Source organism: Manduca sexta, chromosome 10, assembly GCF_014839805.1.
Source record: "Manduca sexta isolate Smith_Timp_Sample1 chromosome 10, JHU_Msex_v1.0, whole genome shotgun sequence".
NCBI lineage: Eukaryota > Metazoa > Arthropoda > Insecta > Lepidoptera > Sphingidae > Manduca > Manduca sexta.
In genome coordinates this window covers 984,954-1,001,997 of record NC_051124.1, presented here as the reverse complement: position 1 = coordinate 1,001,997, position 17,044 = coordinate 984,954, and the positions used below count along the sequence as shown (strand labels likewise).

At 34.3% G+C, this 17,044-nt stretch overlaps 2 long non-coding RNA genes across 2 annotated transcripts; one reads left to right on the top strand and one right to left on the bottom strand.

Annotated features, from left to right (window-relative positions):
• The first annotated feature begins 319 nt into the window (after positions 1-319).
• On the top strand, positions 320-788 carry LOC119188891. Its single transcript, XR_005112141.1, has 2 exons — positions 320-374; positions 664-788. It is a non-coding gene; the product is annotated as an uncharacterized LOC119188891 (long non-coding RNA).
• Positions 789-794: 6 nt separating this feature from the next.
• On the bottom strand, positions 795-1,313 carry LOC119188890. The gene is made up of 2 exons (XR_005112140.1): positions 1,205-1,313; positions 795-917 (listed from the first exon to the last, which is right to left on the bottom strand). It is a non-coding gene; the product is annotated as an uncharacterized LOC119188890 (long non-coding RNA).
• Between the last annotated feature and the right edge of the window lie 15,731 nt (positions 1,314-17,044).

Sequence of the window (17,044 nt, the reverse complement as noted above, 5' to 3'; positions counted from 1 at the left end):
TACTTCGGATCCGTCATCGTTACTTTCGGAACCATAAACAATCGTTCGAATGAAAATATTGTGTCGGATTAGAGATGTGTATCTTCAAAAACCGTAATTTTTTACCTATCATGGCATTCTTGTAAAAAAAACATATAAATTGGATGTCTAATTAGGTTTTCTGCAATCTATCTATTATTTCATAACTCTAAATGTTTATTAATGACAAAATAATAAATATTTTTACTGATTATGCAATCTACGGTCTTATTGCATTATGTTTTAATCTGTGGAATATTAGAATTTTTGACAATTGATGGACATTGACAAGTTGATTGGCGAAAATCACAACAAATTGGAATTGTAATTTACAAGTAAAATTATTGATTGTATTGGTAAGTTTATTATTAAAATGTTATTTACTCGCTTTAAACAAATTATCTTTTTCATTGTAAAGGCATTTATTGTGTAATAACAAGTAAATTTTTGGTTTGATCTATTAAAGAAATCATTAGTTTTGCCCATCGATATACACAATGGTTTTTACGGTAAAATTTATTCAATCTTTCTATGAATTTTATTATTTTTCATCCCAGTAGGAATAAGAACCCATATATTTATGTACCCTGTGTTAGGATGTTTACAATAAATAATTAACATTTTTCTTATGATTCCACCTAACAGTTTCAAGGAGAGTACGACGACGAGTGCACCCAGCGACACAGGCGGACCTCTAATCGGGTCCTTCGCATTGACTGAACTGAAAAAAAAAGAAGTACTGGAGAGAGTTAAAAGAAATGAATAAAAAACAAATATAAAAATGATTGTAATAATGTTTTATTTTCCGATAACATATATTTGGTAGTTAATCTTCCATGCGTGATGCAGTGTTGGTTATGGCAGCTCTAGCGAGTTAGTAGTTGTTTAATTATTTGATTCTGAAACAAGAAAACATATTATGTTTAAAGTCTAATAAATTCAAATTCATAGGCACTTTGTACAAAGGATGGCATAAAATTCATAAGTTTTCTAATGGTTATATGGGTGCAGTCAATGCACCCACATACATTTGCCTGGAATTACATATTTATGAAAAATGAGAAATTATTAATGGCTTGTTTAACCTAAGTAAATAAAGTGTTTAAATTTATTTTAAATTAAAGGCTAATGCTATGTGGATGATACTTAGGAACTTTCTAAGAATGATTAATATTTATTAACTCACTGTTCTTTAATAAGAGTCCTTTCTTGTCGGTTTTGTGGAAATTTTATAAATTTAGTCAATATATGAGGCTGACTCAGACACTTGCCTGAGGCACTCAGAGACTGTTTGCTGGGCCCATCTACACTTAGTTCCACAGCTCCCTAACAACTCCTGGAATAAAAATGTAGCGCAGTCAAAATATGAAATTAGAAAAATATTATATACATTTTAGTACAATGCATCAAAAAACAAAAACAAGATCATTTAGACGTTAAGAATACTACAATACTAATACCAGCTAGGTTCTTGAGAAAGGTAGAAAGTAATATTTCTTCTGTAGCTTACCTTAGTGGTAGTATCAATTCCCCGTATATGTTCTTTGGAGGAATTAGTGTACTATACACAACTATATCCTCGCAGATGGTTTCAAAAGGGGTGGCAAAGTCCTATAAGCTCTTAAAAATTCCATGTTACGAAGGTTTTACGCAGTTAGAGACGCTTCCAACTTCGCCCAGCACTTTCCTATTGCAACAATTCTTCACACAGGAGTTATTGAGCAATTTTCAAACCTCTGGAGTACCAAACGAAAATCAAACGAAAGGCTTAGAGCTTTCGTAAAATTGACGCTAAGATCCGAACGAAGAAACGATGTATTTTATGTCAAATGGGTTTTCATAGTGCGGTCGACGAAAGTAAAAATGTCATAAGTGTCAAAATCCGATTACGGATCCGTCGTCGAATCCGTCATCGAATCCGAAACACTTCGTAGTAACAAAATGTACGATCCGTCATCCGAAACTACGGATTTCGTTTTTCGAAGTAGACTCTCTGTACCATTTCTTTGCTATGGCAATACGTCCGAGTCTTTGACCGAGTGAAAAGAGCGCGCGATTATTCAATACAATAGTCGTACTCTTTCTCGCCTAAACTAGCAATGTTGTCAGTATAAACCTTTTTACCAAAAAGCTTGCTAAAACGACACAGCATTTCAAAAATTCTGATATTAGATTTTTTTTATTACATGATGTTCTAACAGATTTAACACACAATTGTATTACAAAATAAAATAAGTAATGATTTATGATGAAATGATTAATGAAAAGTCTACCTAATTAAAAATAATACACAGCAATATTTTAGTATTTTTAAAACATTATTTTAAGTAATAAAGTATAATAGAGATTTTGGATTCATTCACTCATTTTCAATAGGCATACGGGGTATAAAATAAACAAGATATTGCACAATAAGTTAATAATAAAAAAAGTTTGGTAACACTGCGAAGGCACGTGTTAGTTGTAAAACTCTGGCTCGTCAAATATCGTGTACCTCCAGACTAGTGTTGCCAGGGTCAATTTGTTTAAAATCAAGACGGTAAAACAAATCGAGATTTAGTGTTGTAGATCGGGACATAAAAAAAGCAAGTATTTTTTTAAAATTTAAGTTTTATGTATTGCGTTTTACAAAAAATATCACTGCAAGTCATGCTAAAGTTGCGTTTTATTTGGATTTCTGTTTTAACATCGAAGCACAGATCGCCGGGTAGTCGCATCTCTAAGCAAAAGAATAAAACAAAACTGTACCTTCAGCGCTAGTGAGATGATACTTGCTATTTTGATTGCATTGTCGCACTCAACACAGTGATGAATTCGTAGTTTATTTTTTCATAATACTTAATGGTTTTAATAATTTTATTGGTGCAAAACGGGTCACGTCCCCAGAACCCTAAAATTCGGGACATCCCGCGCAAATCGGGACATCAGGCAACACTACTCCAGACTACTACATTTGGGGAATTCGCTAACCTCGTGTGTCGCGTGTTGGTCGGTAAGGCACAGATATTTAAAGTGGTCCCCTAAATGCGACCTTAACATGTATAAAATAGAGTCTATTTTTAGAAATATTTTTGTCATTTTGAATATTTTACGATCGCGAAGTTGCATCGTTGACGCGTACGCGAAACTGAGGCCCTACTTCGAAAAACGAACATCGAAACGTCGTTCCGAAACGAAGAAACGACGAACTTCGGATTTAACCCTACTACCAAATTATTTCGGATCCGTCATCGTTCCTTTCGGAACCATAAACAATCGTTCGAATGAAAATATTGTGTCGGATTAGAGATGTATATCTTCAAAAACCGTAATTTTTTACCTATCATGGCATTCTTGTAAAAAAACATATAAATTGGATGTCTAATTAGGTTTTCTGCAATCTATCTATTATTTCATAACTCTAAATGTTTATTAATGACAAAATAATAAATATTTTTACTGATTATGCAATCTACGGTCTTATTGCATTATGTTTTAATCTGTGGAATATTAGAATTTTTGACAATTGATGGACATTGACAAGTTGATTGGCGAAAATCACAACAAATTGGAATTGTAATTTACAAGTAAAATTATTGATTGTATTGGTAAGTTTATTATTAAAATGTTATTTACTCGCTTTAAACAAATGATCTTTTTCATTGTAAAGGCAGTTATTGTGTAAGTAACAAGTAAATTCCTTGGTTTGATCTATTAAAGAAATCATTAGTTTTGCCCATCGATATACACAATGGTTTTTACGGTAAAATTTATTGAATCTTTCTATGAATTTTATTATTTTTCATCCCAGTAGGAATAAGAACCCATATATTTATGTACCCTGTGTTAGGATGTTTACAATAAACAATTAACATTTTTCTTATGATTCCACCTAACAGTTTCAAGGAGAGTACGACGACGAGAGCACCCAGCGACACAGACGGACCTCTAATCCGGTCCTTCGCATTGACTGAACTGAAAAAAAAGAAGTACTGGAGGGGGTTCTGAGAGAGTTAAAAGAAATGAATAAAAAAAATTAAAAAACATATAAAAAAGATTGTAATAATGTTTTATTTTCCGATAACATATCGATGGGTCCTATGTATATGGGCCAAAATGCAAAATTATAACTTTACAGGAGAGGCTTCCAAAGTTAAAATTTACTATAACTTTAGATTTATAAATCCGAAGTTTATGAAATTTTGCTTGTTAGCTATGACAATTATCCTCCTCATTTATATTATAGTATTTTATATATACATTTACCGGTTTTTTTTGTACGTCACATTGGCCCTTCTACGATAGTTTTTGTTAAAATTATTTTTTTTCAAAAACACCCTAAAAGGGCCAATGTGCCATATTGGCCATTATACGCGTATTACGGTAATCAGCATAAATTACATATTTTTTTTATTTTCCACCCATAAAATCAACTAACAATTGAAGAAGTTAATAATTTAGTCATAAAAATAAAAGATATTAGGATATTTAGTTATTTATGTCACATTGACACTTATACGTTGTAAAATCTGCTAACCTATTGACTGAGTTTTCAGATAGATCATAAAAAACACACATTAATTTTATTCATTTATTTAAATAAAAATTGAATTAGCCTTATAAGAACACATATGGACCCGTATTCAGTCTTTTTGGTATTTTAACAAAAGAAATATCTCTGTAAGTAGTATAATCAAGTAATAAAATTATCAAAATCAACGTTTATGGTAAAATTTACTAGTAATTCTTAATAAGTGCTTATTAAAATGTCACCGGCATTATCATACGGTATCGAGACGTGGCCTCTCATTATGGGCCTCATTAGGAGGCTCAAGGTCACTCAACGAGCTATGGAGAGGGCTATGCTTGGTATTTCCCTACGAGATCGAATCAAAAATGAGGAGATGTGTAGGAGAACAAGGGTTACCGACATAGCCCATAGGATTAGCAAGTTGAAGTGGCAGTGGGCCGGGCATATAGCTCGAAGAACCGATGGTCGTTGGGGTCGAAAGGTTCTAGAGTGGAGGCCACGTACAGGCAAGAGAAATGTCGGACGCCCGCCTACAAGGTGGAAGGACGACCTGGCTAAGGTCGCAGGAAGTCGCTGGATGCAGGCCGCTTCCAACAGGTCGACGTGGAGATCCTTGGGGGAGGCCTATGTTCAGCAGTGGACTTCCTGTGGCTGAGATAATGATGATGATGATTAAAATGTCTTCATTATCGCTTTCATTAATAGTCACAATGTCATTAGATGCTATTAAACTTTAATAATAACTATGGTATACCGGTGGGATAATATTTTTTCGACATAAATCAAGCAAGTCTTTCTTCTTGGAAGGTTGTATTGGTAATAATAGTTGATTGTAACAGTTGCAGAGGAATATCAGTTGGTCTATCGGAAATTTGTCTTCTTGTTCGTACTGGGTGATCTAAGATATTAATATGATTTTCAATAGCATATTCACTACCCAAATTATATTTATAGTATAAAACGTACGGTTCGTCTCGGCTTACACGAATTTGTTTTATTTTAGACCAAAGATTTTTTTGTCCTTCTGAGTTTTTAGTCCAGTTAAACTGAGTATTTGTCTGCATCTTTTTGAAGACATAAATCATATTTTGAACTACGTCTATGACGTTATAAGGACTTCCTTTTGATTTCGCCCATCGAATCAATGAGCCCCACTCAGAGGGTGTATAAATATTCTTATATTTTGAAGCTCTTTCAATGGTGGCGTGTATGGAGTCGCCTTCATTCTGCGTGTGGCCTACTTCAAGAAAAGTGTGCTTTACATTCAAATTAAACTGTTTAGCAGCGTATAGATACATAAAAAACATAATCCTATTTCGGTTTTGGTCAGTGCAATTGTCTGACCAAAATCTGAAATCGTCACAACCTTCTTGACTATTCAATGTAATAATATAAAAATACAGCTCGCTATTTCGTTCGATCCCTTCATTGCAATTTGTTCATTCCAAAAGTAACAGGTACCAATTAACTTACTAATATCGAAAACTGATAAGTTATGTACTTTAAACCTTTTGCTGTAATAAAATAGACTAACTTCACCACTTGGGGACAACAACACTTTTTGCAAATCAAAAGTAGCGCAGAATATTTTCGTATCATTTTGTGAATCACGTTTATCCTTTTCCTTTAAAGATCTAACCTGATTTTTGCTAATTATATGATTATTATAAAATATTTTATTCTCAGGAGTCACGGGACCGTTTTTAAAAGAATGACAAATTTGGCATTGGTCATTTTTTGGCTGGTGAAATGATAAATTAATATTTTTATTTACTATATTCCTGTATTGCCGCAACGACTCACATTTACTACCATATTTAGTTGAATCATACCATTATTTGTATAACATGAACATTCGGATAAAACTTAAAGAGCCATCTAAATAAAGTTTATTACTGTCTTTACGACATTAATGTGAATCAACCGGTTCATAGATCTTGATGTAGTCCAGCACACTTTTGATCATTTCTGCACCAATGCCAAATTCACAAAATTCCGACTTCTACTCAACTTAACACGATAATTGGATGCCAGCTTTTACTTATTAAACTAAATTGTAACGCAAAAACACAACAATTAGATTTGTATTCATCACAGTGCGGCCGTTCTGTTCAACGTATAAGTGTCAAACCAGCTGATTGGTCCCAACCGTAAACAAACGCGCGGGAACTCCCCGCGTATAAGTCTCTAACTACTCTTAGGACCTTGTACGTTTAAATTTATGTTACATATGCCGTTATACTGTAATAAAAAATCGTGTTTCTATGCAAAAATCTTTTTTTTTTTAATAGCTCACTTGGTTCATTATATCGATAAAATGCGTTTACCATAAAAAAGTCAAAATGGCCAAATTGTTAGTTTGGCCCATATACATAGGACCCATCGATATATTTGGTAGTTAATCTTCCATGCGTGATGTAGTGTTGGTTATGGCAGCTCTAGCGAGTTAGTAGTTGTTTAATTATTTGATTCTGAAACAAGAAAACATATTATGTTTAAAGTCTAATAAATTCAGTCATAGCCACTTTGTACAAAGGATGGCATAAAATGCATAAGTTTTCTAATGGTTATATGGGTGCAGTCAATGCACCCCCATACATTTTCCTGGAATTACATATTTATGAAAAAATTAGAAATTATGAATTGCTTGTTTAACCTTAGTAAATAAAGTGTTTAAATTTATTTTAAATGAAAGGCTAATGCTATGTGGATGATACTTAGGTACTTTCTTAGAATGATTAATATCTATTAACTCACTGTTCTTTAATAAGAGCCCTTTCTTGTCGGTTTTGTGGAAATTTTATAAATTTAGTCAATATATGAGGCTGACTCAGACACTTGCCTGAGGCACTCAGAGACTGTTTGCTGGGCCATGGACCCATCTACACTTAGTTCCACAGCTCCCTAACAACTCCTGGAATAAAAATGTAGCGCAGTCAAAATATGAAATTAGAAAAATATTATATACATTTTAGTACAATGCATCAAAAAACAAAAACAAGATCATTTAGACGTTAAGAATACTACAATACTAATACCAGCTAGGTTCTTGAGAAAGGTAGAAAGTAATATTTCTTCTGTAGCTTACCTTAGTGGTAGTATCAATTCCCCGTATATGTTCTTTGGAGGAATTAGTGTACTATACACAACTATATCCTCGCAGATGGTTTCAAAAAGTGGTGGCAAAGTCCTATAAGCTCTTACAAATTCCATGTTACAAAGGTTTTACGCAGTTAGAGACGCTTCCAACTTCGCCCAGCACTTTCCTATTGCAACAATTCTTCACACAGGAGTTATTGAGCAATTTTAAAACCTCTGGAGTACCAAACGAAAATCAAACGAAAGGCTTAGAGTTTTCGTAAAATTGACGCTAAGATCCGAACGAAGAAACGATGTATTTTATGTCAAATGGGTTTTCATAGTGCGGTCGACGAAAGTAAAAATGTCATAAGTGTCAAAATCCGATTACGGATCCGTCGTCGAATCCGTCATCGGATCCGTAACACTTCGTAGTAACAAAATGTACGATCCGTCATCCGAAACTACGGATTTCGTTTTTCGAAGTAGACTCTCTGAACTAATCACAATCTATTGATTATGTTTCTAGCGGGGGCTGTCATTACGATTTTAATGTGGATTTATGAATTTGCGATAGGTACTGAATGGAAAAATCCAATATCATTTTGTCCGACCCGGGATTCGATCCCGTGACCTTAGCAAAGCATCCGTACTATAATACAACTGCGGCACCGAGGTAGTCACAAATTAACTCTATTAAAAATACTTTGAAGTATGAAACAACTTTTAAAGGAACAAGCAATCTACAAATCATTAGGTATTGGTAAAAGCATTTACTATTTTGAAAACATGTTAAGATACCTATTGGGACGTCGCGCCATGACGCATCCCGTCGCTCGACATTTTTACCTAAAACTATCACATTACCTAATTATTATTAAGATTGTAACTTCGTTATTAATTGTTCGTGTGAATTGCCAGACTTGCAGAATGATATTTTATTGTTATGAGTGTTATAAATCTAACCGTTGAACATATTTATTATAACTACTTATCTACTAAAATGGATGAACTACCTACATTAGAATGTGTGTTTTGATTTAAAAGAATGAAACCACTTTAAAATTACGGAAATCATGTGTTATGTGTACCTAACATATGCAGTTGTGGTTATTTGATTAGTGTCGTTTGCTTATGATGATAGTTTGAGCATAGAAAATATTGTAATGAAATGTGATGATTAATGCGTGATGTTTATGTTGGCGTTGGATGTCCACCTGCAAGGTGGACAGACGACTTGATAAACGTCGCGGGAACACATTGGATGCAGGCAGCTTTCGACAGGTCCGTCTGGAAATATTTAGGGGAGGCCTATGTTCAACAGTGGACTTTATGTGGCTGATGATGATAATGATGTTTAGGTATGTGGCTTTTTGTAACGTCGGCGTAGCGTCGTCGCTGCTGGTCTAATTGTTGATTGAGTGATGTGGCACGACACAAAACCCTAGGTAGTTAAAGCGCCGACATCAGCTGTTCGGTTGCGGGGCGGCGCGCGCGGTGCGACGAACTACCCTTGCGCTCGGAGTGTGCATCACTTGTTCGTGTGCGTGAGCATAATATTATCAATGAATTTGTGCGATGTTGCCGCTCCGACGAATTCTAGTATAGTAGTAGTGGCAAAAGGGTGTGTAAAAATAAAATTACTATTTGAATATTTATTTTGTTTGAAAATTTTACTTTTTTGTTTTTGACCTTAGGTTAGAGTAACTTATAGTGAACTGCTTCTTTCAAGATGACTTTTTCGCAGTTAAATATAAGTCTAGGGTTACAAAATGACCCTGTATAAGAATTGTGAATCGGGAGATGCTCGGTATAGAAATCTATACTAGTAAGCAACAATTTGTTTTTAACACATTTTTCCCGGGATTGAATCCTTCAAAGGGATAACGTCAGGCAAGCGTTTGATCCTAAAAACTACAACTATCTGGTAATAGGTGTGTAACGTTATATATCAAAAGTGGGATAGATACAAGAATAAACATTTGTGGTCTCATTAAAGAGCTCAGAGTTGTGCCAGCTTATTTATAATTTCTAAGTTCTTTGGTTTCATACTGTCTTCAGACAGCCGTAGTGTTTACGAGAGTGACTTGCTCGTTCCATTTTTGTTTGATGGATTCTTACGGGCGTTAAGTGTGCGCCAGCCTTTATCTGTAGGGTTAGAAGGTGAATCGTTTGTGATTGTGTAGATAGAGTCTTGGGTGGAAATATTTGGATTACATTCAGGCAGAGATATTTTATTCGTTGTCATACAATCCTGGGTTAATAAAAATTTAAAAATTTTAGGTGACCATAATATTATTTATTCCAATTGTAATTCCAGGATTTCGCAAAAATCGATAGTATATTTGAACTTCTGTTTTTGCCTTAAAATGAACTTTATGGCAAGCGAAACCAGCATTTTTGAACGAATCTTAGGCAGTTCAATATTCTGCAATATTGTTAATTTTAAATTTGAATATTGTGACAAAATTAATCTTTTTTTTTTCTAGTAGTAGTGTACAGGGGCTATAATCCTTCAAGTTTTGGAATTCATTCCTAAGTAAAAAAATGACTTTGGCTAGACTTTCGCTTTAAAAAACATGTGAGATATTCGAATTTGAAATCGACCTAATCTTGATTTGTCATTTATGTGATCACGAGAGAAAAACAGGCGAACCATGAACACTCTCATAATTACCGTTAGACTATCAACCTGCTTGTCCAATCATCAATATGAATTTACGAATACTAATAGAATAACGAACATTATTATCATTTGGAAAAGTTAAATAAAGACTTTTATTTAAGCTAAGTTAATAAAAAATAAATTCACAAAATATATTCACATTTTTATTTTTCATAAACCACATTTTCTTTTCTCACAACAAGTTTATTTATTTTCCACCGAGGTGAAGAGCAGGGGCGGTCATTAATCAGGGCCCAGGTGCGTCGTAGGGCACCTAAAATTAAACGTAGAGACCATAAGCGCGACCCTCGTTGTTATGTGAGCGGGCACCACCGCAACACGCCACGCCACGATACGGGCTGAGATACGCTCGGGTCTAAAGGATTTTATTATTGTTGGATTAGTCGAGAAGTAGCCCAGGTGTAGCCACAATATTTTAAAATATTGTAGCATTAGACATTAACTGGTAATGAAAATTTTATGGCTATATATTATGTCTTGGGATCATTTATAAGCAATCTCTTTAATCCGCCAACCCGCACTAGGCCAGCGTGCTGGACGAAGGCCTAAAGCCTGTCTGTGGTAGAGATCAGTAGCCAGCTATGGGACAATTTACAGGAGTGGTATTATTATTATAATCTCAACCCATTATAAATATATTTTTTTTACATGACCATCAACCATCCTCAGGCACTCATCAAGTTTCATATTATATAGTCTAGCTTATCAGTCCTACCAAACACTAACTGCTGCAGTTCGCAACTATCTATCGTACCTATTTCATATATGTTTGTAGTGTTTACCTATTTCATGTAGTTTTTTGTTAAAGAATCATCAAAATTGGTTCACCCAGTGAGAATTTCTGAGGTAATAAACATAAAAAACAGTCGAATTGAGAACCTTCATTTTGTCCTCCTTTAAGTCAGTTAATAAATTTGAATTTGAATACTAGTGACTGACACCAAAATAACCTGAATTTTTGACACATCACCACATGTCTTCCCCCGAAATTGATTAATTTCAATACTAATGACTAACATCAAAATACCCTCAATTTTTACACATGACTTCGCCACACGTCTTCCTCCGTGGTGTCGTCGGCATGCCCCACACCGTGTGGCGTGTGCTTACCTCATCTCCATCCCTCGACACGCCGCCGCGGCCTGTAATTCCTGCTCACTTTAATAGCCCTTAATTTGCGTCGAGCTCGTCTTTATTGCGTATTCACTAACTGACGGTAAGTTATTTTGCTACTTTTATTGGTCGTCCGACGAAGTAGTTGTAAGCTAATGGGTAGGTGTATAATGGTATTTTTTAAATATTTATTCTACTATTCTTTTTGATGTGCAAGATCATGAATGTATTTGAATGTTTATTAGAAGTAAATAATAAGTAAATAAATCTCTAAATAAATCTAGATCAGTACATACAGATATGCTAATTCCTGCTATGTTTTTGTCTTGGAATGTACATACTAGGGTTTTTATTTTGGAAACCCTTTCCCACACATTAATGTTTAAAATCTGTTCAGTTAGCAATGCACCTCGCACATATCCATAGAACTACTTTTAAACTGTCTTCAACATCTACAAAACGGATATCAAATAAAAATCATAAACACGTACAAACACTAGTGTATTCTTTAGGAGTCTTGAGGATCTTAACATTTATCATCAAAAAGCTACCACTTGAGAGCGAGCGGTGCCAAGTGCGAGCCGCGGCGAGACGAGCCAAACACGCCAGCGTCGGCCAAGTCTCCAGAGCCAAACGGGCACACATTATGTGGATTAAAACATATTTAAACCGAGATTTCAACATGCTTTATGAGGGCAACTATTGGCTTGTACTTGTAACATAGTTTAGTTTGTATTTTATTCTATAATTTGTTAATATTCAATTAGAATGTTTTATTTTTTAGTTATTATTATTTTGATAATAATTTGGACTAATAAATTGTTTGATATTTCCGTGTTGTATTATTATACGTATAATTATAATCAAAATTAATACTGGCATTCAATTTGAAATGATTTAAATATAATCTTGTTCAATGAAAATAAACAAATTAAAATATATACTATGTGATCGAAGCGATCAAACTTTGTCTTGTTAATCCATTTTCGGAATTAATTCGGAGATATGGATTAACATCGTCTGTTAATTCAGATCATAGCTTAAGTCTTACGAATCCTAAACAGTTCACAAAACGTTGTACACAATCTCGAAGATAACAATAATAAAAGTATTTATTTGTGGGATTTAGAAATTGAAAAATAGCGGACTTCTTCTAGACAATTTATCGAAGTAAATAAAATGTGTAATGATTAACATTACACATTTTATTTACTTCAAACGGCAGAATCTCACATTTTTTGTAATTTTCTGTCATTTAATATACGGCTGTGTGGTGAAACTTAATCTAAATGTAATCAAAATGTAGTTTATGGTCATTTAACCGTTTTAAGAAAAAAACACAAAGACACAATTTCTTGTGGCAACAATTTAACTTCAGTCAACGTACAGAATTGACTTAATATCTCCGTTTAAGTCATACGCTCGACTTAATACAACACATACGCGTAATTACCGCAAACACAATCCACACAATCATCATTTTAATTAAACAATTTCTATAATTTAATTAACACGCGTTGGAGACGGATTATAATTACTGACGACTTGGCTCAGAATTTTAATCTAACATGGACTTTAAATGAACAGAATAAGGCTACATTTGCAATATTCTGTGTTCACGTACGTCTTCTTTGGTATGGGTAATAATCTCGTATGATAACTAAGTCATGCGTGAGAGAAATACTTTTTACCTATTACAGAATAAAAGATAAAATATGATTTTTTTGCTTATAAGTAATTGAAATAATGTATTTCGAGAAATTAGTTAGAAATGAGTTCGACCTAATATCCTTTTTTTATGGATTAGATTACATAAATAATTTTGTGGAAAATATAAAACAAAGTTTCTTAATGATTTCTTAGGTTTACGCGAACGTTAAAGACAAACTTCTTGAGAACATAAGAAGCTTTCTTATACTGAAAGAGCTATATTTGGTAGCTATTCTGGTAAGGCTGCCCACGTATTTTTTTGTTGTAGTCTATTTAATCCTTACTTTGCCGCTTTCTATCACAATAATGTAAAGTAAATATATAAAAGATATATAAAATACGTAAGGTAAATATGTAAAATCAATGAACACACATATATCGAGTCAATTTGATATTACTTTAATAAATGCCATAATCTCATTTTTACCTCTGCGTACGTTGTACCAATAATCAGCCATAAATACTGAATATTTTCACCCAAATCCCCGGCTTTACATTTCTTTATAATTTTGGAGTTTAGGTCGAATATAGCGTGCGTGTGAGTGTATTTTTGACTGAAAGTATGATGGTGCTGCTGTGACGAATTCTCTTAGAGTAGTAGTAGTATCGTTAGGGTATTTAAAATTAATTTTTATAGATATTTATATAGTTCAAAATTTAAACGTTTTATTTTACATCAACAGTTTGTTACTTATTATAAAGTATTATTTTTACGAAGATAATATGTGGTTTCATTTACAAACGCAATGTCAAAATTACTGTATAATTACATCGTAGGCATATAGATGTGTAACAAAGCCTCGACGTCAAGACATTGTAGCCGTAAAGTGAGCGACTGCTACACGTGTTGCTACGAAGTTCGTAGACTTAGCGCGTAGGCGTAATAAGTTCGCTGTAATTCGGTTTACCTTAATTCATTTAGTATTCCAGTTCTTCATGTTCAAAATTTTATAATTTATATTATATATTTATGTTAATAAAGTAATATCGAACGTGCCTTTGTCGGTATCTAGACTAGCGAAGTGATACTGGCGTATTTACTGATCGCGGCATTTCCGTTCCATTTATCGATACCCGGTACAGATCCGTTTGAGTGAGTTGAATGATAAAAAACGCGTAAGTTACATAAGTTACCGAGAACTGTAGACATGCGATATTGCAATAGGCCTTTATTGTCGTTCTTTTATGGTTTTGTAGAGATATTTGATTTACGACTACCAGTCTTCGTGCTTATGGTGTATTCACCGGCCTAGCGACTCGGTGTTGAGACATCTGGAGAGATGGAATAAGTCGGGCGACCCCTGTACTGAGTCCCTAACACTATATAGATCCTATGCACGGGAATACCACGGTGACCATTTCTTGTTACAGACGGCTGTGGTGTTAAGCACCCTATCATATCATGGAACGTATAATTTCGGCGAAGTATGAGTGCCGTCTATGCTCTACCTATTCATTTGAGAATAAAGTCACCGGTTGTTTTTATATTTTCAGACGAATATACATAGGTCAACTTAGCATTCCTTTTCAAACTACCCACTAAGTTTCAACGCAACACCGGCGGTTACTCTGCATAACATCGTAATTCAACAATGTTTGTTTGAACACTTACAGTAATTGTGGAGTCGAGGGCGTCATTACCTTAAGTAGGTTGGCCATAATTTCAACAAACGGCGGACAAATCCCTAAAACCCTGGATAGTTGAATGAGATAAGCTGTATAGAGTTTATACCCATAATTGCTTTTCTTTATTTTAAGTACATATCAAAATAATCTTACTCATATTTCCAAGAATTAAATGTTTAAACTCTACTAGTGTACCAGATGATCTGACTATGTCATAAAATGGCACAGAAAATCAAATACTACGTGCATATTTCGAATCTAAACTAGTTTTTTACGATGCAAAACTAAAATTATAACGTGAGTTAACAGTCGCAAGATAAGAAACTTAATTAGACGACTAGGTAATCATGTTTAGCCTTATTCTAAAAAAATCTAAACTGCCAACGTCCATAGACGTTTTACAGAAACAATTCCGCTCAAACTAGAACGCATGGCCGCCGTACTCACCGCAGACCTGTGTAATGTCTCGCTCTGATGAACACCCGTGTCACGTTAGTTCTCATTTTAATCGCCTTAAGTTTTAACTAACCGCCGATCTTGCGAGTTGGAATGTTCTCCAGAAATACGACAGCTTTGAGGTAAGCTTTGAAAATGAAATGTATTTCTTTGCGGTTGATAATCTTTAAGCTGTGTTTTTGACGTTGCTAATGCCTATCACAGGTCCTGTTTAAAATTAATTTTCAAATTATAAGGTAACAAGCTCACATAATTTTATCTATATATATAAAAATTAATCCCTATTTCCCTTGTTTACGCCATCACGCGTCAAATTTCACGTTTTTTTTTGTTGTGTTTGGTATTGTCAGGAGAAGGTTCTTATGTAAGAAAAAAATCAAAAAATTGCGCGGAATATTAGAAAATTTAAGAAAACTTAACGACAATATTAATTTTACATAATTGTCAGTGGTTTGTCATAACTGTCAGTGATCGACAAATTGCGAGCGTGCATACATAGTTAAGACAGGAAAATGTCTGTCGGGTTAGCTAGTCTATACTATTATATAAAGCTGAAGAGTTTGTTTGTTTGTTTGTTTGTTTGTTTGTTTGTTTGTTTGTTTGAACGCGCTAATCTCAGGAACTACCGGTCCAAACTGAAAAATTCTTTTTACGTTGGATAGCTCTTTGTTCGTGGAGTGCTATAGGCTATATATCATCACGCTATACCCAATAGGAGCGGGGCAGTAATGGCTAATCTCAGGAACTACCGGTCCAAACTGAAAAATTCTTTTTACGTTGGATAGCCCTTTGTTCGTGGAGTGCTATAGACTATATATCATCACGCTATACCCAATAGGAGCGGGGCAGTAATGGCTAATCTCAGGAACTACCGGTCCAAACTGAAAAATTCTTTTTGCGTTGGATAGCCCTTTGTTCGTGGAGTGCTATAGGCTATATATCATCACGCTATACCCAATAGGAGCGGAGCAGTAATATCTAATCTCAGGAACTACCGATTCGAACTGAAAAAATATTTTTGTGTTGAATAGTCCTTTGTTTGTGGAGTGCTCAAAGTTATATATCATCACGCTATGACCAATAGGAGCGGAGCAGTAATGAAACATGTTGCAAAAACGGGGAAAATTATGAGTTTTGAGAGCTTCCGTTGCCTTCGCTGCGTAAATGGTTAAAGTTATGCAACAATGATGTATGACGGGAATGTTTCACTTAAAAAGTTCTAAAAAATATATTATAAAACAAAGTCCCCCGCTGCATCTGTCTGCCTGAACGTATTAAACTCAAAAACTACCCAACGTATTAAGATGAAATTTGGTATGGAGACAGTTTGAGACCCTGGGAAGAACATAGGCTCCCGGGAAACTACTACTTTTATAACGGAAAACTTTAGCCTGAAAAACTTTATAACGCGGGCGGAGCCGCGGGCAAAAGCTAGTTATTTATAAAATCGTCTCATTAAAAATTGGAAAAATTGCTTTCATTAAATTGCAACATAGCCTGTGTGTTAATCCAGAATATAGTCTATGCGTGTGCCAAATTTCATTCATATTTCAGTTCAGTTATTATTGAGTTTACTTCGAACCCACATCAAAACATTTTAACAAGCTCGTATTATGCATATTGGTCACTATTTATTTACTTCTCACTGCTATTCAAAAATATAGCAATGAACGTACGTTATCTTCAATTATGTAAACAGATGTCCTTGAATGAGTAATATAGCTACTTGTAATACTAATAAAATATTCATAAACATATTTTCAAAGAAAGCGTTCTCAATTATTCCGAAATTTCAGAACGATACTGAATAAAACAACGTGCTTAAGTCTGTATGAAATAGAAAAGTG